We start from the raw sequence: 24,333 nt of genomic DNA on the forward strand, positions 1-24,333 counted from the left end.
CAGCTGTACCATCGGTTCAACAGACACAGGCAGCAGCAACAGAAGCAACAGCGGCGCACAGAGGAGCCGAGAACCAAAGCAGAGTCGGCCAGCGTTGTCGCGCCACGGATCGCATGCTCGCCCAGAGCGAGAAGCGAGCGCTGTGACGTCGCTAATTGCGGCTCACCGTTATCCCGGTCCTCTCCTCTCCTCTCCTCTCTCTCCCCCTCCTCCTGCCACGCAGGCTGCGACGTCACGCTGCTACCTTTGCACACCACTTCGCGGCGCTGCCACTGCGTTTACATGGGCTCCCAACTTCGGTTTTCTGTAAACCGATTGTAACACAGCATTTCTTGGTCGCACTTGTGTGCTCCTTCTGTTCGCTATTGTGGACAATACAGCGTGTTCCCAGTATCTCGGGGATGGGGGTTTCGCTGGCCTTGTAGCTGATAGTCTCATTTTCACGTGATCCTTCTACATGGGTTGTCGCGAACGTCTAACAGGCTGGCTCAAGCGTTCGTGAGTTTCCAAAGACGGCAGGCGTTTTCCAGTGCCTGTCAGAAAGATACTTCTGGGAGGAGTCCTGGCAGGAAGCAGCACTTTGCAAAAAAATGGCTCTGAGCACTATGGGACTTAACTGCTGTGGTTATCAGTCCCCTAGAACTTAGAACTACTTAAACCTAACTAACCTAAGGACAGCACACACATCCATGCCCGAGGCAGGATTCGAACCTGCGACCGTAGCAGTCCCGCGGTTCCGGACTGCGCGCCTAGAACCACTAGACCACCGCGGCCGGCAGCACTTTGCAGAGTAGTGCTGTCAGAGGGAGTAAGAAATGGCCGACCCACATACCTGCATTCGACTGCAGACTGAAAGATAATTTCCCGGTGCTGGTTGGAACTCGCAAATTTGGGGAGTCAGCTGGCGCCTTCGTGTGGTGTAAGAGGGAAGCCGAGTGCACTCTGAGGAGACAGGGTCCTTCAGTATATATTTCCGTGTAATTCTGCTGAAGTGTGCTTCCGAAGTAAATGGTAAGTGGTACTGCGTGATCAACCACGCCATTTTTGAACTATGGAAACCCTGCACGAATCGAAAGTGCGTCTCCGTGCACGCACGTAGTATTCCGATAAATCATATCGCTGTTTCCTCAGCGAGGATCGCGCTTAAGTGGTGCTGTATGTACTCAGTATCAAGACGCCTCATACCACGCCAGTAGTTATTTGGATGGTGATGTACAGTGAATGAGACAGAAATGCCGATTTTTACTGAAGCATGTAAACTATATGTGTTAAGTGTGGCGTTTTTGTGTCTTTTTAACAACTGTCTTTGAACTACACTCGTGTTTGTGTTTTTTGATGATTATCCTCGGATGCCGTCAGGAGCCAGCTAAAGGCGGTATATGAACTGCTAGCGGTGTACATTTTCCAGTTTTCCAATCCAGTAACCACATCTCACAACTTTTCTGAAAGTACATAGCTCTAGCGCTTTTAATTATTGAATCTGCAGCAGTGAAGAGCTAGACCGTATCTCGTGAACAAAGTGAGGTTGGCGAGCCTCACTCGGGCAGATTTAGAGCAGCGCAGGGGATTAATCTGGATTAACCAATAAACGTTTACATGTAATTGCTCTGAGAAATACGTCACGTCGCTGGAATGTGTGGATTTCGCCACAGCAGTGGAGGGACTTAGAGTGACGTCATTGAAACTCCTGATACGGATCTAAGTAGTGTCTAACAATTGCTTAAGAGCGCTTTTCGCTTGTCATGTGAGCTATAGAGTATCGACTCGAGAAATGGGAGTTTGAGACTTAATTAGCCTGGCAGGTCGCTGTTTGCATTTCAAAATGTTATTTTTATGCGAAATGAAGGAAAAGAAGTGTTGGATTGACCATTCACTTTATACAACTAAGCAGCTAACTTTTAAATGCAACGAGATGCATAAATGCTGATATATTTGCTGAAATGTCAAAATTTAACACCTATGTAGCAACACTGTATCGAGTGGAGCCGACAAACATGTGAAGTGCCGTGTCCGTTCTCTCCCAGTAGAAAAGCCTCGGCAATACAGGGTGTAACGGGTATAAGTGCAGATTGGTTTTATTTGGGATCGTAATATTTACACACATCTGTGTGTTGGTTGTTTGAACCCTCCGTCTAACAGTCTCCCCACAAACAAATCACAAACTTTACAGTCTGGTGTTTTCTGCACGGTCGTAACTACATCACTAAATAGACTACGCTTGTCAGTGTAGACTAACCGTTTTTCGTTCACACGTCCACGCTTCAACACCTAACCTTCTGACAGGGGGAAAATAAGAATTATGGCTTGTTCTCTCCATATATAGGTGGAGGTAGTACCCAACCTAAAAACATACGACACATAATAGTTGTAATTATTTGTCTACAAATGCTGTAAATACTGAAGTAATGTTGTTCAGTGCATCGTCCTCGATCACCAACAGAAATACCTGCACTTATTCCCGTTATACCCTGTATGATCAATGGCCGGTGACAAAATATTCTCCAGATCTGCACACAGAATTGCATTACAATAATGTTCTGCTACTGATCACTTCGCAGTTTTTTTCCCCATAACGAGTGTCACCTAGGTGGACGTAATTAGCAATTCAACACACATTTGTGATCGTGAATTATTTTCTCTGCGCCACACAAGCAGCTATTGTCAATTGCACAGGGACTAACACACAAACAAGATTGTAAAATTGCGGAATATTACCTGTATACTGTCTTCTCTAGCATTCATCCTGTCGTATGGAGTCAACTGCTTTCATTATATGGCATATGTATTTTATTTATATTGCATTATTTCCACATCCTCTTGGCACCACAGGAACCAGTCGTCAACTAACGAAAGTAGGAAAATCGTGCGAGCCATTTGTATGTGAATCGTGTACAATTTGTTATTTGTGTTATAGCATTTGTGTATCGTATTTTCTGAGACGGCCAGTCCTGAATTTGCCTAAACTAGCGTCGAAAACCACCTAAAACCACACCGACACTGGTCGATCTTCCAGAACAGCGATCGTTAATCCGCTCGGGTCTGGTTCGGTCCGGGCTCTCGTTCACGTGACAGTCTCGCAAGACAGCACGTTGCGCTTGAAGCTGTACGAACTGTTCTCTATAACCTGGTCACTATGTGAATAAAAAATTTAATTAATGAGGAGCTATTGCTTCAGGTTGTCTATTTTGTCTACTTTTCCATTAATGTATCTCCTAGGTGAACAGCGCCTTTTAGTTTGCAAAGCAAGTGGTCTCCGAGTGCGGCGTGAATGAAATAGATGTGAACTAGAGTTTACAAAACTAAGGTTAAGATGCTGTTGCTGCTTCTTGGCAGGCTAGGTGCTGAGCGATAACGTCTTGGACACTGACTGATGCGGTGCGCCGCTGCTTCGTTTCGCTCTCCCCAGCTTCCCTTTCCCGCCCAGAGGAGTAGGCAGGCATTTGTTAGAGCCGCGTGCTTCTGATACCCATCGCCATCGGCATGCCGTTGTCTGCCTTACCTTATTTACTTGCTGGACTCTCGAAGCAGCAGTGCTGGCTCGTTACGCAGCGTTCTCATTCCACCACAGGAATGTTAAGACAGCCCACGACGAACGCTTCTGGGTGTACACTGTACACAACATTTCCGTATAGCAACAGTGTTCCATCGTACGTCCTGTCGCCTGTTAAAACTCTCCGAAACAATGAACTACATAAAGAGGGAAGGGCCGCACGGGGTAGCTGTGCGGTCAGAGGCGCCTTGTCACGGTTCGCGGGGCTCCCCCCCCCCCCACCCCCCCGTTGGAGGTTCGAGTCCTCCCTCGGGCATGGGTTTGAGTGATGTCCATAGCATAAGTAGTGTGTAAGCCTAGGGACCGATGACCTCAGTAGTTTGGTCCCATAGGAACTTACCACAAATTTCCAAGAGACTGTAGGAAGACCAGAATTTAACGTTTTGTCGATGACGATCTCATTACAGACGTAGCGCAGCCTCGAACTGAGAAGCATGGGGAAGGAAATCAGCTGTGTCCTTTCAAAGCAGCCGACTCAACATATTCCTTGATCGTGCTAAGGAAAACACGGAACACCTAGTTCTGGATGGTAAGACAGGGATCTGAATCACTGTCCTCTCGAACGAGTCCAGTGGCTGACCACTGCGCCCTTTTACTCGGTGCCTGCATAAAGTAACAAGACTGCCATTAACCTAATATCGCAGCGAGAATATCTGACTCGCAGAATTCCATTGGAGACCAAGCCGCGTCCGTATCAGGCAGAGAAACTGCGGGTTACGTAACGGAATACGAATTCAGAGGCGTAATTACAGCTGCAGCACGAAGCAGATAAAATTCCGAAGAATTGTTCAGGCTTGACAATTAATTTCGGGAAGGAAGATAGCACTTCACTAATTTGCTAAAATTATCAAGACATGTGGTAAGTGTAGTATATCAGACAATGCAAATCTAGACATCTACTATCCACTAATAGGCTTCAAGCATTCCTTGTGCTCTGAAGACCAATAAGAACGCTTGCACAAGTGTAGTAGAGACCAGACCGGCCGATATGCCTTACCCAAACAATGAGTCAGGGCGTCGCCGGCCAGATAGGGTGTGCTGCGACACGAGACAAGGCACGGCATGGCAATGCGTAGCTGCTAATGGCTGCAGCTGCAGCGGCAGCCTTCACGGCGTGTCGTAAATCCCATTAGGACCCTCATCAGGGACCGGCCTGGCCGTGCAAGCGAACCACCTGCGGCTGCGCCCACCACGTGGTCGGCTGTCCGTCGCCTTCTGACTCCAACAGTAGCCCATCACACAGCAGCGGTACAGTGTCTTTCCGCTCCAGTTTTCCTACTTACAAATACTGTAAATGGTTCACATCACATTGTCAATTAAACTAAGGCGTACACTATCTGATCAGAAGTAACTGGACGCCTGCTAGTGTTCATTAATACAGTATATGGTATGTACACCCTGGTGGTATGAAATTAGTGACGTTGGACGCTGGAATCTGGAGCGAGCTTCGACGTTCTAACTTATCCCAAAGGTGTTCCTTGGTTTCATGATGGGGCCGTGGGCAGACCAGTTCATTTCCGGAGTTATTCTCCACAAACCATTGCCTTATCGTTGCTGCTGTATGACGGGCTGCACTGTCACGGTGATGCAATTAATCTTTGCCTCCGAACAGTTCCTCTACTGTACGCACTACATAACGCTTTAACATGTGTTCAGTTCCTTCCGCATTTAGCGTTTTCTTCAACGCAATAAGGGAACCACAACCTAACAATGGAAAACTACCCCATATCGTATCACCACCACCACCACCACCACCACCACCACCACCACCACCACCACCACAACCACCACAACCTCCTCCGTACTTTAGTCTTGGCACTACACATGGTTGCAGATGACGTTCTCCAGGCATTGGCCAAACCCAAACCATTCCACCTGTTTTCCAGAGGGTATAGCGTCATTCATTATTCCAGATCACTCATTGCCAGCCATTCCTTGTCCACTGGCTATCCTCTTCCCACCATATCAAGCGTCACTTGGCACTGACCACAGAAATGTGTGACGTATGAGAACCTGCTGGACCATTGCAACTCATTCTCTTGAACTCCCTACACACAGCCTTTGTACTAGCTGGACTTCTGGCGTCACTTCGGGACTTACGGATGATCCCCGCCTCTGATTTCAAGTGATATTTTACAACCGCCTTTCGCAATGCTCGATGGTCCCTGTTCCTCAGTACATGAGGTTTGCTCGAACCTGGTGTAGTTTTGGTTCCTCCTTCGCGTTTCCACTTCGCAGTCACAGCACCAACAATCGACTTAAGTGGCTTTAAAAGGGTTGAAATTTTCCTTATCTGTTTGTTATTCAAGCGACATCCAATGACTAGTCCACGTTTGAAGTCACTGAACTCTCGTGACCTACCATTTCTACTGTTACTGCTTCTCTGTGATGACAATACAGTATTTCGCACTTCCTTCTATACTGTCGAGTCCACCTTTCGTGACATCTCGTTGTTAGAATTTTAAGGTTTTGTGATATATCCAACTTGTTTCCTAAGATTTTAAGGAGACGTACTTGGTGTGCTAACAGGATTACTGGCTCACCCTCGTTTTTTGTAAGTAATCAGCCACTCACTTTTTCCTGTGCTGCTAGTTTAGCTCCTCTGTCGTTTTACTTAAGTTTTAATTCCTGAAATAGCAGCTTTCACCCTTTCTCTGTTGTCTTACAGAGTATGAGATAGAATGATCGTGTGGGTCACTTTCTCCACATTCGCTTCTTTTAATATTTGTAGGGGCTCTGATAATCTCGTCATTGAGCACCCGTAAACTCCAAACTACATATACACACACATACACTCTTCGCGGTCAATTCTACAGTGCATAGGAGGGGTGTCCAGATAGCTTTGATCGGCTAGTATTTGTCGAGTGTGCAAAACTTCGGAGTCTGCCCTTGAACTGGAACGAAAATTAATGAAGATCTCCAGCACACGATGTGAAGCAATGAAACAAGGAGTAGGAAAATTGTGTCAAATTTTTGTAAATACAAGTTGATATTAATTAATTATCTGTCACATTTCATAAATTATTTGACTTTCATGTGTAGTTTGTGCAGTAACTCTACAAATACGTATTCGCAAAATGATAAAACATGGGCATTCTCACATGACAGTTAACCAGTACCTGTAGTCCGTATTGTGTTAATGTTTAAGACACCAAGAACCGATATTGAGCTCGAGAGCTCTTCTCAAAGGTGATACTGTCCCAGGCGAATTAAGAGTTGCTTCCTCGTCGTAATTGCAGGGATCAGGTTTGTTACATGGACGGTATGTTATAGTGTAATAGTTGTTCGAAGGATTGTTGCTGCTGCTTTGTGGTCATTGTTGTATCTAAGTGATGTTACTACCGATGATTACCCTGCCACCATAAACTGTAGTTTAGTTCTCTGGAGACGAAAGTAATGGTTTGGTGGTTGGTGGAGGAAAGGGGTGGTTTGTTGTCTCAGCGTAACGCTCTCACTGACACGTGACAGATTTGATCTGTACCCTAACTCTTTAACCTAAGAAGGAAAGTTTAAAAATACTATGCGCTAAAATACAAACCTATGGTTCTGGCAAATTTTCCTGTAATTATAAACATCTTTGGATCACTAGTATCATCTTGTTACAATACCGAAAATCTTAGAAAAGTTATCAATCTTGTTTCTGGTTTAATACATAGTGCAAGTAAACAATACAGAGAATATCTGGAAGTTCAATGATCTTTCTCACAAACAAAACCATTCCTATGAATGTAATCGACCATCATTTCATATCTATGTAGAAACATCGAAATAAATTAAGAGTTTTATTTCTAATATGCTCGAATTCATTTTTATTTTTTCAGGTATGTTACCATACGAATGGCAGCAAGATTGAGGCAGGTGTACGCTTTCGGAGAAATGACGTAGTTACTGCACCCACGACGCACCGCTGGCCGCTTCTCCCACGTAAGTCATGAACACTAGCTGCTCTCTGACTTTCTGGCCTGTTGTACTTAGCTAGAAACTGGTGTTTCTTGCTCTAGAGCAATTAATCCGCCCGTATGAATTCATTGCATTCAAATAATCATTATCGCGACTTTAGGTATTTATATGTATGGCCACACATCTAGGATTGAGTTGTTGGGTAACGTCGTTTGGGATCTGACTGAAACACAATATTTTGATAGGGAAGTTTCTAAAGCGAATTTCTCTAAAACAACATGTGCTGACGATGACATAATATTGCTTAAGATTTCTTGTTTCGGCTTTTCGCCTTTCCTGGTGAACAGTTCTTCCGAGGGCGTTGTCTGTGAGTTCACGTAAGAGAGGTACGACAATGAAAATGAAACGACGGAACTAGAAAATTTAGACGAATGTGTTATGACACAATGATAGCCGTTGTATACTCCAGTCACAGGCACATTTAAAGTACTTAGGTAAACTAGAAGCAACATCAATGATGATGGGTCAGTCGTCAGATCGTATTTTACGATTAAATTTATTGCAGTCAAGTGGTAGCGTAAAATTTATTCCCCATTTGTGTGACCCTTACCATATTTTTATGTATCTTAAGACAAAAATTATACATGGAAAATTGAAAAGGAATGGTAATTCGAAACCGACTTAGCCAATAAAATATTTTATGCGAGTATATGAGTGCAATAAACTTAATTGTGAAAAGAAATGAGTTACTTGCTATTTTTCGCTTCACATGGCAGACACGAAATACTGTTTTCAAAATTTTGATCTTTCTAGTCACTCAGATTCTTTGGTCACTAATAAAAAAAGTATCCTAAGGGTTTATTGGCTGTTCCCTTACGTCTTTAGCTTAAGGGAACATCAGATACTACTTTATCTCAAACATGTGTTAATGATAAGTGCGGAAATAAAAGTGCAGTTAGTTTACTTACGTCTGATAAGACATTCAATTCTTAGAAAATTCATTTTTTCTCGATACTCTCTGAAAGAGGCTATAGAGTTTCTCTCTCTCTCTCTCTCTCTCTCTCTCTCTCTCTCTCTCTCTCTCTCTCTCTCTCTCTCTCCACCCACCCGTGTCCAGGTAACTACCTCTAAATTAGTGCGCCGAAATTCTTCAAACCTGAAGCTCAAGACTGAATACTGAAAAACAGGCTTGTACGAAACGAATCCCTTCGAGGACAGTTTCAACACAAGGAGTAAAACATCTATCGAAATTCTAAAATCTGTTAGACCACTGCGTTGCGTGTGAAACGATTGTATTGAAAATACAATAACTATACCAACGTTAATTTTAATTGACAGATAAAAATGAAAGAGATGAAAGCGATCCAAAAAGTGTGGAAAAAGTTCTTCACTTTAATCACAGATTACGAAAAATGACGGCAATGATCAGTTGATGTTGCAACCTCTGTTACATTTGAGTAAGTACGTTTGAAAGAGCGCTGCGTGAATTGTTATTTCAATCGGCTTTAAGCTGTAGTGACAGCCAGCACGGTAGTATTGGATAGTGATTACATAGAATTTGGCACAGTGCCCCACAGATAACGAAAGCCGACCCTGTGGAATACGTTTTTAGATATTTGAATGAAGAATCCTTATGGAACAGAACCCAGTACGTTGTGCTGGACGGCAAGTGTTCATCAAAGACGAGGGTGCCCCGGGAAATGATGTAGGACCACTCTTGTTCTCTCTTATTAAAGATATGATGGGTAATGTGAGCAGGAATCTGCGACTGTTTACTTATACGCTAGTGTACGGGAAACTGTCGCCGTTGAGTGACTATAGGACGACATAGGATTAGAATTTCTATTTGGTGTGATGAATGCCAGCTTGCCGTAAATGTGGAAAAATATAAGCTAAAGCAGACGAGTAAGGAAACAATCCTGTTACGTACGAATACGGTATTAGAGTGTGTTGTTTGTCACAGTCACTTTGGTTAAAGATCTGGTCGTAACGGTGCAATACGATATGAAATCGGATGAGCAGATGAGGTAGGTTGTAGGGAAGGCAAATGGTCGATTATGTTTATTGAAATAATTATATCAAAGTTTAAATCTAAAGAAGATGGCGTGCAGAACACCACTGCGACCTATTCTTGAGTACTGCTCGATTGTTTGGGATCGCTACCATCTCGGATTAAAGGAATACGTCGAAGCAATTAAGAAACTAGCATCTCGTGGAAATCGGGTTTTCTGCCGGATATCAGCGTCTTCCAAACACGTTATTTCGACATCATTACTTGACGTCTTCATCAGGTGTTCCCTGAAGCTGAGTCTCAGGGAACACCTGATGAGGACGTCAAGTAATGACGTCGAAATATCGTGTTTGGAAGACGCTGATATCCGGCAGAAAACCCGAGTTTCGCGAGGTGTCATCAAATCGCCGGGAAAGTCTAAGAAAGAAACTAGCAACTAGATTTGCTACCGGTAGGATCAACCTACAAGCGACAATTACGGAAATATTGCATGAACGTTCTTTTCGCGAAACGCTATTGACAAAATTTAGTGAATTTGCAACTGTCTAAGTACGATTATATTGCCAGCGAGGTACATCTCGTATAGGGCCCGCGAAAGTAAGAAAAATTAGGGCCCATATGGAGGCATACGGAGTCGTTTTCTCTCGCTTTAGTTGCGAGTGGAACGAAAAGGGAGAGACTAGCAGCACTAGAAGTTATCCTCCGCCATGCTGGCTTATGGAGTAATGTGTACGTAGATATATAACCTACAGCGAGAAACACTTCGGGATATGGTAAAACAGCTCCAAACCTCGTTCTGTTTGCTAGCTGACAGACACTATCGTGTCGAAAAAGAGGACTTGAGTCGTAGCTTTTCGAATGTGCATGGTAAGTCAGGTGCTAGAGCACTGACTGCGAGAGATTCTGTTAGATTGACGTCACTACACATTTCTCTGAAATCACAGTCTAACAGAGTTGTGACACTCATTCCTGTAAAAGTAGTTACCGTCTAACCGTTGGGAGACACTAGCGCCCCAGCAGCGAGGAAAACAGCCGAAAGTTAACGTTATATATGCCGTACGACGAATGTTTGTTTTCAATTCTTTTACACTTAATTTCCGAGATGGTTGTATATTTTAGCCTGCCCTAAGTGTTAGTATAATATCAAAAGCCGTGAATGACTGTAAAATAAATGCAAACAGAGAGAAACGCATTGATGACATGACATAAGCTAAATTGTCTTGAAGAAATATTTTCGAAACTGCATGCAACTACAACTTACCCCACTGAAAGCGAAAGAATATAAACAATATTTCATGCGTACGGAGCTCATATTTCTGCTGTTGACAATTCTTATTATGAGACGCACCAATTCTGCACGAAGTCTAAAGATTCGCACGTTTGGGCACTTCACTCGACTTTCCAATACACGAATGTTATTTTTGATAGTTACTTTCTTTTCGAAACAAGACTCCGGCGAAAAACACCGTCACATGTTACCTAATACAGCAGAAATGGCATAGCGGAAATAGTTACATTTGAATTAGGAAACTTTTTATAGGCTTTGACGTTTCACACTGTGCAGTCACATTAATGCGACCACCTGTCGCAAGCCAGAACAACCAGTTTTTGCAGCGCGCACCGCTGCGAGAGGTGCAGGAGAGAGTCTGTGAGGTTCAGGAAGGCACCGACAGGGATGTGAAGCCACGCCGACTCCAGTGCTGTGGCGAGAATCCAGGGCACGAACAGCTCCATCGAGGTGGTCCAACAGATTCTCAACTGTTCTTAAAAACGGTGTGTTTGGTGATCACGGGAGTGCGGTAAATTCAGTCCGATGCTCTTTGACCCACGCCCACACACTGCCAGCTGTGTGACACGTTGCATTGTCCTGTCGGTAGATGACATCGCTCCCAAGAAAAAAAAACCTGCGTCTAGGGGTGGACATGATCCCCAAGGATAGATGCGTACTTGTGTTGATCCGTTGTACCTTCCAGAAAGACGAGATCAACCAGGGAATGCCACCATAAAGCATGCAGAGCGTTGTCTTTCAGACGTTTCATGCCGACACTCCAACGGCCATCAGTTCGATGGAGCATAAAACGCGATTCATCTATAAATGCCACCTGTCGCCACCAGTGAACGTCCAGTCGCGGTGACGGCCCGAGTGGCCGAGCGGTTCTAGGCACTACAGTCTGGAACCGCGCGACCGCTACGGTCACGGGTTCGAATCCTGCCTCGGGCATGGATATGTGTGATGTCCTTAGGTTAGTTAGGTTTAAGTAGTTCTAAGTTTTAGGGGACTGATGACCTCAGAAGTTAAGTCCCATAGTGCTCAGAGCCATTTGAACCAATCCAGTTGCGGTATTGGCGTCCGAATCCCAGCCTTTCTCACCGATGAACGGGTACATGAATTAGGCGCCTACTGCGGGGGCTCATACGCAGCTACTTTCGCTAGCTCACCTGGGAGGTCAGTTGTTTAACAGTTGCATGTCTATTCGCTCGTACGCATCTCCGCAGCCGTCGTTCAGCACTATCATCCACGTCACGTGGTACACCAACAGTTACCTCGGCGCCGGTTTTTTATAGTAAAATGGTTCAAATGGCTCTAAGCACTATGGAACGTAACATCTGAGGTCATCAGTCCCCTAGAACTGAAAACTACTTAAACCTAACTAACCTAAAGACATCACACACATCCATGCCCGAGGTACGATTCGAACCTGCGACCGTAGCTTTTTGGTAGCGCCATTTTTCGATGCACGGTATACTTTAGCCACCGCAGAACACGAATATGTCTCAAACTTGGCGATTTTGAAATGCTTCCACCGTTGGCGAAAGCCAATTATGCTGTGTTGGATGTCAAATAAATCGCACCGTTTCAGCATTATGATAACGACTTCACGGATTTCCGTGTCTCCCCTCCGATACAATTAATACAGCCTCTATTGTTAGTGCTGCCACTTCCCGTCTGTGCGTAGTTACTGCACGTTGACGTTGGACATAAGCAGTGATCACATTAATGTGGTCGGTCAGTGTTATATCGTGCCTTTGTAATAGTTTTCTCTTCAGCTATGGTTATAGTCTTATATGGTACCTTAAACTGTGCAGATATTGCAGCCCTTACCAGTTTCCTACTTTACGTATTATAAATTGATTATGTTCGAAGTATAGCGAAGAAAACATCACTTCATTGGGTATATCCACGACGCTTTTCTACAGTAGGACATGTCTCTTCCTATTTACTATCCCTTTCTTGCTGTTAAAAAGAAAAGTCATCCTACAGTAAAAGTATATGGATTACGTGAGAAACGTAGCTAAACAGTATTGTAAAGTGCTGCTTCATACCTCATGAATAACACATGTGGTGTCTTCTCTTTCTTACGACTGCAATTTATTGCGCTGCGTACGCCCCCTTTCATGCAAACCATGACTCAAATGAATATAAAAATTCGCAATCATCAGATATCGTACTGCTTACTGAAACTTCCTGGTAGATTGAAACTGTGAACCGGACCGAGACTCGAACTCGGGGCCTTTGCCTTCGCAGGCAAGTGCTCTACCAACTGAGCTACCCAAGCACGACTCACGCCCCGTCCTCACAGCTTTACTTCTGACAGTACTTTGTCTCCTACCTTCCAAACTTTACAGAAGCTCTCCTGCGAACCACGCAGAACTAGCACTCCTGAAGAAAAGATATTGCGTAGACATGGCTTAGCCACAGACTGGGGGATGTTACCAGAATGAATGAGTAGTAAGTGCTTGTTTGAACTGAAGTCAGTCGTTTTCTTCTCGAGCTCTTTATTTTTTTATTAAACGTATCACTAACCACCTGAGCCAATTCCATTTTTTATGTAAGGTTCAGGAGGCGGTTATGTGAAAAGAGAAATTCCAAAAAATTCTAACGAAAGTCAGTTTTTGTATCCTGGTAATGATATGCATTGTAATAAGCAGAGCTGCGTCGAGGAACACCAATGAATGTTTCCCTATTTCCGGAATCCGTGTCTACAACCTGCTCAGTGAGAAGTATTGTGGACGGGGATAATTAAAAATCAAGGCAGAGCACTAGAACGGAATCTTCCGGGATCTCTCTAATCAACCATCCTGGCACGTGCCAGAAATGACTTACAGCAGTGGTTCCCAACAGGTGGTCCGTGGACCTCTAGGGGTCCGCGAGCTATGCCAGCGGGGTCTGCAAGATGCTATTAGAATAAAAAAATATATTTCGTATGATAACAGATTTTTTTGTTTTGGCCGCTTCCTGCATGAGCAGAGCGTTAGCGAACTTCTGCATCTAGCGTCTTCCCAGAGTCAGCAAAGGTCCCGAGTTCGAGTCCTGGTCCGGCACACAGTTACAATCTGCCAGGAAGTTTCATATCAGCGCACACTCCGCTGCAGAGTGAAAATCTCATTCTGGAAACATCCCCCAGGCTGTGGCTAAGCCATGTCTCCGCAATATCCTTTCTTTCAGGATTGCTAGTTCTGCAAAGTTCGCACGAGAGCTTCTGTAAAGTTTGGAAGGTAGGAGACGAGGTACTGGCAGAAGTAAAGCTGTGAGGAGGGGGCGTGAGTCGTGCTTCGGTAGCTCAGTTGGTAGAGCACTTGCCCGCGAAAGGCAAAGGTCCCGAGTTAGAGTCTCGGTCCGGCACACAGTTTTAATCTGCCAGGAAGTTTGATATCAACGCACACTCCGCTGCAGAGTGAAAATCTCATTCTGGTACTGCTTACTGTTTGCTTGGCACGCCGCTGTCGCCGTGTATGAGTGTCCTGACTGTTGGACTGTGCTGTAATAGACCTAGTTACAAGCAGTACTAAACACTGGGCCCCCTGTTGGTGAGTGGTGGCAGAGTTCATGGCGGCAGGTAGCGGCCGCCAGCAGACGTCCGTCCGAGATGCGGCTCGCCAGCTTGCGATGCCGGCGGCGTGCTGCGCCATTGTGGCCGTCCTGTCCCTAGGCGCTCGTTATTGTCCGCGCATTCATATGCTTCGCCCTCTCCTCGGCGCATGTGTAAACTGCACGAGACCCTGCCCTGCCACCAGGCACTGACGCCGCACGCAGCACCTCTGGCGGCCAGGAAATTGCGCTCATGCAGTAGACGAGTGTAATCACTCAGGGAGGTGTCCTGTATACGCCCAGCCGTGGACTAACAAGGAGACGGCACGAGCGTTTGGGGTCGGCGATTTGTCCGAAATTTTGTGTGGCTAAAGAGGACCCCTAACACCTCACGTGGTTAAAATATTAGGACGTACTACCCGGAAAATCCCGGGAAAAATCGATCCAAAGTTTCTTGGGTGCCGTATGAATATAAAATGTTAGTCCATTACCGAGCCGCCGTCTGGCCTAGATGTTAAGGGCTCGGACTCTTACGCCAGAGGTCTCGGGTTGTATTCCTACTCTGGCACTTTTTTTTTTGTCTGTTTCATTTTCTTTTGTTATTCCACCAATTATTCAGAAAGTTTCCCAAACCTACATCATCTTTAACAAATTACTTACATTATTGAATAAAAATTATTTTCTTTTTGTCCAACAACACAATTCATGGCGGTGGGTTTTCCATTTTTCATTGTAAAGTATATAAGGAGAATCATTGGGTTTTTAATCAGAACAACAAATTCGATTGGGAAACATTCAATTTTTATACATATAATAATTATAAACCAGAACCGCAGTGGTAATTATCGTAAAAACAAACAAAGCAATAATTTTGCGACATCTTGCGCAACATATAAAAGCGGATTTTTTACATCACAGGGCGTTTGCAATAAATCTGTACAAAAATATGCCCCATTAACATTTATGAAAATGTTTTGAGTTTCTGATAATTTTGAGGCAAACCAGGCATATTGAATCATGTCTCGGAATATCGGTGACGATAACTGATGGTGAATTATAGGATGAATTTTTATACAGTCTTCCCGGGAATTAATTTGACGATTCTCCTGTAACAATGCGCTGCAATTTTGTAAGCAACAGAAGAAAAAAAAGTGCCGGAGGTGGAATTGAACCCGAGACCTCTGGCGTAAGGGTTCGACCGCTGATCATGTAGGCCAGACGGCGGCTCGGCAATAGACTACTATTTTGTACTCATAAGACACCTAAGAAACTTTGGATCGATTTTTCTCGGGATATTCCGAGCAGTGCGTCCCAATATTTTAACCACGCGAGGTTTTAGGGGTCCTCTTTCACCACACAAAATTTCGAACAAATCCCCGACCCCACGGTCGTGCCGTCTCCTTGTAAGCCAAGTGCTTCTGGTTGTTACTGCTTTTTCACTTGGATTCGTGGGTAAGTTTTCACCACAAGATAACAAAAATTTTTTATCTACTTTGACACTAAGTCTTCCTTCCTGTTCTATCGCCGTCCCTCACAACCTCTCCTTGCACTTCAACCTCTCTCGCATCCTTACCCACTCCCTTTCCCATTGTTCAATTGTCCTTGCACTACAGCTGAATTGTACTTGTACATTTACAAACTTGATACACAATTACAGAAGGAAATGGTGATAATTCGGTCATAACGAAGTGAACAAACCTGAAATTTTCTTTATCAAGAAGAGATCTAGAATTTTCCATAAGATTTTCAAAATTGGGCTCCACAACCTTGAGATACTTGATGAATGACCTCTATCAACAACAAACATCCAAAGGCTGTTATTTCAGGCTAATATTTTATTTATTGACTCGTTTCTGTCAGCACAACATCTTATAGTAGACAAGCATTAAAAAAATGTTTATGTACATTACCGTACTATTTTTGTACATTTGTCTGCTAGAAAATGGCCAGAGGACCGAAGCCAGTCCAGAGTACCTCATTAGCCTAAAATACCAGCCTTTGGTCGTTTTTGAGGCAAATTGTCATTCATCATATAGGTACCGGGCAACGGCCTTGTCGCCGTGGATACACCGGTACCCGTGAGATCACCGAAGTTAAGCGCTGTCGGGCGTGGTCGTCACTTGGATGGGTGACCATCCAGGCCGCCATGCGCTGTTGACATTTCTCGGGGTGCACTCAGGCTCTTGGTGCCAATTGAGGATCTACTCGACCGAATAGTAGCGGCTTCGGTCAAGAATACCTTCACAACGACCGTGAGAGCGATGTGGTGACCCCACGTCCCTCCTATCCGCATCCTCCACTGAGGATGACACGGCGGTCGGATGCTACCGGTAGGCCACTCGTGGTCTGATAACGGAGTGGATATAGGTACCGAGAACTAGTCCTTTGTACAAAAAGAAATAGGCAGATTCGTACCGAGAAGTTGTCGTAACGTGTAACAAATAAGAACATTGTCTACGAAAGTGTGTTAGAAGCTGTAGATCCCTTCAGAAAGACTTTCTCTTACAACTCATTATGGCCGCTAAGTAAAAAGAGGACGCGTCTTGTCGGATTTTTATACTTTGCACGAATACGGTGTCATCTCAACAGTGTGACGATTAAGACTATCGTGGACTAGAATATCCCGTAAGTCACCACTAAACATTTCTAGATACTTTGCGTGAATGAATTCACAGAAACTTTTTGTGCATCTCCCACGGCACTGTTTAGAATTATCGACGGATTTATACGGCAACTGAAAGAACAAATCGTTATCTGACAAGCAGAATCGAATTCATACGCAGCAGTACACTTACATTCTTTGACATGAAGCTACTTCTTCTCAGGTTGTACTCGGCAAGTTCTGCTTAGATGAAGCGCTTCAGGCTGAAATTCCAACGTGCCAAGTGATTTTAAAAGTGGTGGGGGATGTGTTTGAATATAATAGATCACTTAAATTGCGTCAGCACTAGTACACAGAAAAATTATTATAACACAACCAGATTTCGCGAAGGCAATACTGAATCACATTCTTATTCTAATAAAATGTTAACACAAGGGAGACGAATTACATAAAACTACTTTAGAAATAATGATAAATACTGTGAATCACACTTTTCGGCATTTGCTGTCAGGTCATACCACCCTGTGTTCATGTTACTGTAAGCACATTCAATTAAAATAGGATAAAAATTACGTGAAGCGAACTGCTAAAAATTTCAGACGTTATTATATATTTCAGGACTAAACAAAATGGAATTCTCACCTCCTGGTATCAAACAGCGCTTTTATATTACGATGTCGACATTACATCGATGCTGAATGCTCATTTCGACGTCGCATGCCGTTGGTCCTTCTTAATCGAGAAGTGGTCCCCTTTGCGTGGCAATAGGTAACTGGTGTTAGGTCTTACTTTCCGTGGCACAAATAAGGCTGGTTAGCAACTGGTGCAGCTCTTGTTTCCTCTTAGGTAGCGGACGAACGTGTGAGTGGCGGGCAGTCGCTCGCAACGGCGCACTCTATAATTACACTTTCTAATTGAGCCCTTGAGTCTCCTCACACTGACACATTTAGTTGAGATCTTACTCTAAGACAGATCAATAGCTTCCTACTTTCTCCAGCGAAGGCAAAAAAAATATGCAGTACCTTTTTGCTGATTAAACCTTGCCAGTTTCAGGACGCCACAGGCCTCGGAACATTTTGCTAAAGCTCATGTCCGTCGCCAGGTGACTCTCTGTATAACATGAGGTGAGTTTTCATCTACAAGGTGGCCAAAACTTACTGGGAACATATTTCATTCGCCTTAACTTAGAATATAATTTGTAAGATTTGCAGCGGACGGGGATGATAAAAGTTAGGTTGCTTGTCTAAAGCCGCACAATATATTTTTCAGGGCCACTTTTATGTAATCCACACTTTACAGAGACTCGGGCTTTGAGAAAAAAATTCAAGTATTTTTAGGAAGAATAGATATATAGGAAATATTACTGATTATTTCTTTAAGGCATATTTTGAATCTTTTCTGATTTCTCTGAAATGTTCTCTACCGAAACTATTTTACTAAATATAATTTATATTGTTCTATAAATTCTGTAAAAATTATAGCATATAGCTTTGATGGTTTTTATTTCGAATTTTAATTAATAATTCTGCTAGGCATATCAATGAATATTCTTGAAAGAATAGCTTTTCTTGGGGGCGGGGGTCTGCGGCCTCAATCTTCTGACTGATTTGATGCATCTCACCCCGCCACGAATTCCTCTTGTGCCAACCTCTTTGCCTCAGAGTAGTTCTTCCACGCAGTTTCGTCGATTATTTGTTGGACGTGATCAGATTTCTGTCCCTAACCTCTACATTTCCTTGTAATATCATGGAGGTTGTTCGCCGGTCGCTGATGTCGAGTGGTTCTAGGTGTTCCAGTCCAGAACCGCACTACTGCTACGGTCGCAGGTTCGAATCCTGCCTCGGGCATGGGTGTGTGTGATGTCCTTAGGTTAGTTAGGTTTAAGTAGTTCTAAGTATAGGGGGCTGATGACCTCAGATGTTTTCCCATAGTGCTTAGAGCCATTTGAACCATGGAGGTTATTCCCTGATGTCTTAACGCATCCCATCACTCTGTCCCTTCGCCTTGTCATTGTTTTCCATATTATTCTCTCCTCATCGAATGTGCGAAGAACTTCGTTTCTGATTTTACCAGTCCAGGCAATTTTCAGCATCCTTCTATAGTGCCACACCACAAACGTTTCGATTCGCTTCTTCCCAGTTTCCCCACAGACCATGCTTTACTACCACCCAAAGCTATGATCCAAACGTGTTTGACACAGTTAGCTTTCTTTTGCCCAAAAACGCCCTAGCGTGCGCCTGTCTACTTTGTTCTTGTTTCGTCCGTCTCGTGTTATTTTCCTTTCAAAGCAGCGAATACATCTCCCTCCTCCACTTCAGGCTGATCTCATTTCCGCTTCTCCTCGTCTCTCTCTTCTCCCTTCAGTTTACCCTCAATCTGTAGTGTGTGTGTTCATTAGACCGTACATACCATTCAACAGGTCCTGCAATTCTCCCTCACGTTTTAGCGTTCTGTTGCCACATCTTTCCAAGTTACCTTTACGTTCGCATCGGATATCTCTCTATCCTTTCGCACGGGGCCAGTTGCCTTTGTTTTCAATTTTGTTGCTGGACGATCTTCTTCTCATCACTTCGTCGGTTAACATAAGGCAGAAACGTTTCGAGCGTCATCTCTCTTTGAATCGCTTATTCTTGTGTCTATTACCGTAGTGTAACTTAAATTGAAAGGAAGGTCAGCGTTGGCCGTAATATTGATGGTTTATTGATAGCAAAATCGATTTTCAATCACATAGTGATCATCTTCAGTGCTGTGGTGTACAAATTATTAAACTCATAGACACTGGTATCAAGTTATCAGTAACCAAAACTGAGAAGCGATCGTTACTGATAAATGCGATGGTTACTGATAACTTGATAGTAGTGTCTGTGAGTTTAATTTACACATCACAGCTTTGAAGATGATCACTATGTGATTGAAATTCGATTTTGCTATCAATAAACCATCAATATTACGGCCAACGCTGACCTTCCTTTTAATTTAACATATATGGTCGTTGTGCACACAGCACTCCATGGGGTCGCCAATCCGTAGTGTAACTGTTAATGTCTCGTATTTTTAAGCCAGAGCAGGGGACCAGCCCAGCAATTAGCTTACAAAACCGCCTAAAAAACCGCAATCTGTGTGGCTTGATTACCGGACCAACGATAGTTACTGACCTCGTCTCAAAAGCTAGCGCATTGAGCCTGAACTACACGATCAGCTCTTCGGTGAGCATCGGATATAGAGTGCATGACAGACCGGATAGTGTTTCACACTTTTCGATACATTGACGTCAAACAGCCTCAATCCGAGATATGATGCCCCGTCAGAAACATTGTATAGAAATAATTGGAATTAAGGCCGCCACAGTTAGCTCATGTGTGTCGTTCCAATAAGGGAAGCGAGCCGATACGCAGTGGCGCGGCGAATTTTCGGCGCCTTGACTCCTAATACAGCCGGCAACTGAGGCGACCGTGACCCAATTCCTTTCGGCGGCCCTATATCTGCCAACTGTCTGGCACCCGAAAACTTTGATCAGGGCCGGCCGGCCGGCCAGCCGACTGGTTGCATCCGTCCAGGACAGAGGTCGCGGGGCCGAGGGTCAATCGAGAAGCGCAGCGGACGGATAAACAGGCGCGGCCAAAGCTGGGGGCACACCCGGCACCAGTTAGCGGCCGAGCCCCGCCGAATCGCCGCTAATCGGCCCGCTTTCAGGATGTATACGGGCGACCCTTTTGTCTGGCGACAGTGAGGCTGCACAACTTCCTGCAGAGCGGAATGAAGTTGCACGCGTCTTCAAGCAGTCGTGTAAACATGACACTACTAAAGCTGCGCTCCCAGACACACTCACACGAGGTCGGCAGGTCTTTGCGACAGGTGCGCCAAAGCCGCCGAATTGAGAAAATCTGTCGGCTTCCTTTCGACACGTTGAGCGTCGCCGCACTTATTTATCGACACCACCAACGGAATTCCTCCGGGACTCCACAGCACTGGTAAGTTTTCATAAATATTTTTATACATACCGTGCTCTGCAGCTCGTATGAATCTATGGAACTTCGCGGTGGTTAAAAGTAGACGTCGGCAGCATAGGATTTGCTTTTACATATTTTTATTTTGCCGAATCTGTATCGAGGCTCATGGCCATCTTCAGCTGCACACTACAAGGATCGTCGTGACACAAAAATCTTCAATCTATGTGCTACAAACAGCGTACGTACATGTATGGTATTACAAGCATCACATTGTTATAAATGAACAGTGACCACACTAAAAAAGCTGTACTCTTTCGATATAAACTCTCTTGCCATAACATGGCGCGGGATTAGCCGAGTGGTCTTGGGCGCTGCAGTCATGGACTGTACGGCTTGTCCCGGCGGACGTTCGAGTCCTCCCTCGGGCAAGGGTGTGTCTGTGCTTGTCCTTAGGATAATTTAGGTTAAGTGGTGTGTAAGCTTACGGACTGATGACCTTAGCAGTTAAGTCCCATAAGATTTCACACACATTTGAACTTTTTTATTGCCATAACGTGTGTGGTCTCAGCTACACTAATGACGTTCGTATGATTGTCCCCTGCTTGTTTCTGACAACATGAGGCAGGCTTGACCACATACAATGAGGTGGCCAAAGTCATAGAATAGCGATATACAGGTGGCGGTAGTAACGCCCGAAAGAGGTATAAAAGGGCAGTGCATTGGCAGAGCTGTCATTTGTACTCAGGTTAAAAACACTTGCGATGTGATTATGGGCGCCCAACGGGAATTAACAGACTGTGTACACGCACTGGTAGTTGGAGATAGAAGCATCAGACATTCCATTCGGAAGTCGTTACAGAATTCCGTATTCTGTAATCCACAGTGTCAAGAGTGTGTCGAGTATACCAAATTTCAGACATATCTTGTCACCACAGGCAACGTAATAGCAGACGGCCTTCACTTAACGACCGAGAGAAGCGGCATTTGCGTAGATTTGTAAGTGCTAGCAGACAAGCAACGCTGCGTGAAATAAGCGCGGAAATCAATTTGACGTACAACGAAAGAATTCGTTAGGACAGCGTGGCGTAATTTGGCGTTAATGGGGTGTGGAAGCAGACGATCGATGCGAGTGCCTGCTAACATCGCAACATTGCGTGCAGCGCCTCTCCCGGGCTCGTGACCAAATCGGTTGGATGCTAGACTACTGGAAAACCGTGACTTGGTCAGGTGAGTCCCAGTTTCAGTTGGTGAGAGCTGACGTTAGGTTTCGAGAGCCGCGAAGCCTCGGACCCAAGTTGTCAAGGCATTGTGCAAGTTGCTGGTCGCTCCACAATGGTGTTGGGTGTGTTTACACGGAACGGACTGAGACCTCTGTCCAGCTGAATCGATCATTGACTGCTAATGGTTATGTTCGACTACTTGCAGATCATTTTCAACCATTCGTGGACTTTTTGGACGATAAGCAGTCCACAATTGTTGGCGATTGGTTTGAAGAACATTCTGGACAATTCGAGCGAATGATTTGGCCATCCAGAATGCACAACATGAATCCCACTGAACATTTATGGGACATAATCGAGAGGTCTGTTCGTGCACAAAATCCTGCACAGACAACACTTTCACAACTATGGACGATTATAGAGGTAGCATGGTTAGTATTTCTGCAGGGGACTTCCAACGAGTTGTTGAGTCCATGCCACGACGAGCTGCTCCACTACGCTCGGCACATTGAGGTCCGACACTGTGTTGGGAGGTATCACGTGACATTTTACTGTAGGTATTACAAAAAAAAAAAAAATGGCTCTGAGCACTATGGGACTGAGGTCATCAGTCCCCTAGAACTTAGAACTACTTAAGCCTAACTAACCTAAGGACATAACACACATCCATGCCCGAGGCAGGATTCGAACCTGCGACCGTAGCGGTCGCGCGGTTCCAGAGTGTAACGCCTAGAACCGCTCGGCCACCCCGGCCGGCGCAGATGTTACAAATTGTTCATGTGGCGCTACGATCCTTCCAGTGTGCTGCTAAAGTTGGGAATCAGGCTCGATACAAATCTGTAATAACAAAAAAATTTAAAAATAAATATTATGCAGTCGCTATCAGCTTCTAGTCACCACCAAGATCCTGAGGCTGGCAAGTCTACTACGCAATGCACTTTTATAATTTTATGACACTATTTGTAAAAATTTTTGTCTATTGGAGATTCAGTTGCTCCTATACATTATAGTGGGCTTATAGAACCAGAGGGACTCTTAGATAGTTAGAATCCCTGCCAACAATTTGGGACGGGAAGATGACAGGTGCAGGGGTACATTTCATGACTATCAAGGAGCTATCATAAATTTAATACTGCACCACAAGTGTCTCATGCCGTGAGGACATTTCACATTTGTGTTGATAGTGTGACGGATACCTTTTTTCTTCTGTACGAAGTGAGCAACTAAGCGAAAGCGAAACGCATATCGCGCTAGTTTCCGAAACAGGAAGGCGAATGAGATCGACCGTGGCTGGAACACCGGCCACACCGAGTGGTAGGCAGTTGCTCACGCTCGTGCAAGCAAATTTTGGGCTGGACCCCAACATCCGCGTCAGAGAATACGATACACAAACAGTTAAAATACGATAACGCACTGAATATCGCTTAAATTATTAGACAGATGGCGCATGTGACTGCACTCCTTTAGGTTATCTTGACACAAAGTTAGATAACAAAATTTGCCAGAACCTGAAATACCCAGGATTGACAGGAGATCAGACAGTACACCGGTTAAGGGCGAACAACACAGACGACGCACCGGCTGCTTGCTATTCTTAAGCCTCTTACTGAATCAATACGGTATGTTCCTCATAGCACCAAGCTGCACGCACCGCTGCCCACAGAAGGAGCAGAAACAGGCCAGCAGGTTTTACCACAAGTTTATGTTCTACAACGGTAAGTGCTGTGGTTAAATTTCATCCCAGAAAATGTTAACGGGACGAAGAGCGTGGCGGTGGCTCACTTTCTCTCACGCCAACTCCCAGAAATATACCAACACGGTGGAACAGTACCCTTGCCGTTCCGTTACTCCTAATTCTGAAGGACTTACTGTTCCTTTTTGTGTCAAAACGAAAGCTATACAGTCGTCCAGAGCTCTCACTCAGCGAATAATTACCAGGCTTGCTACCAGGATAGACCGACACGCCGTTGCCTTGCAGGCAGGCTTGTGTCCACTTGAGCGGACTGCAGATGCTGTGATTTGGAATACGTTTGTCGCTGGCGTACGCACTGTGACGCACGAATAGCCTCGTGACCACCTTGGAAAGCGAGCATTACGTGTGTCGGGTCTGTTATTTTGCGGACACTGCGCCAAGTGGACCACGCCCCTCGCTCAGTAGGAATTCCAAACTTACAGCCCATTTGATCGTGTTGTTTGCAACTAGGGTTCTTCGTAGTAAGGATGAGAGCCTGTTCGCACGGATTTCTTTCCTCCTCCTTCCAGATATACGGATATGCACTGTACGTCGAAG

General features: G+C 44.7%; 1 protein-coding gene across 3 annotated transcripts in view; it reads left to right on the forward strand.

The window, feature by feature from the left end:
* LOC126362137 (solute carrier organic anion transporter family member 74D-like) overlaps positions 1–24,333 on the forward strand; it is a 348,252-nt gene that overhangs the window by 99,207 nt on the left and 224,712 nt on the right. The window contains exon 2 of one of the 3 annotated variants that reach the window (XM_050007854.1): positions 7,372–7,474. The exons of the other annotated variants lie outside the window; for them this stretch is intronic. The gene's annotated coding sequence lies outside the window, so the exon portion shown is untranslated. The remainder of the gene's footprint in view (positions 1–7,371; positions 7,475–24,333) is intronic. 3 annotated transcript variants of the gene reach the window in all.

This window comes from Schistocerca gregaria, chromosome 1, assembly GCF_023897955.1.
Source record: "Schistocerca gregaria isolate iqSchGreg1 chromosome 1, iqSchGreg1.2, whole genome shotgun sequence".
NCBI lineage: Eukaryota > Metazoa > Arthropoda > Insecta > Orthoptera > Acrididae > Schistocerca > Schistocerca gregaria.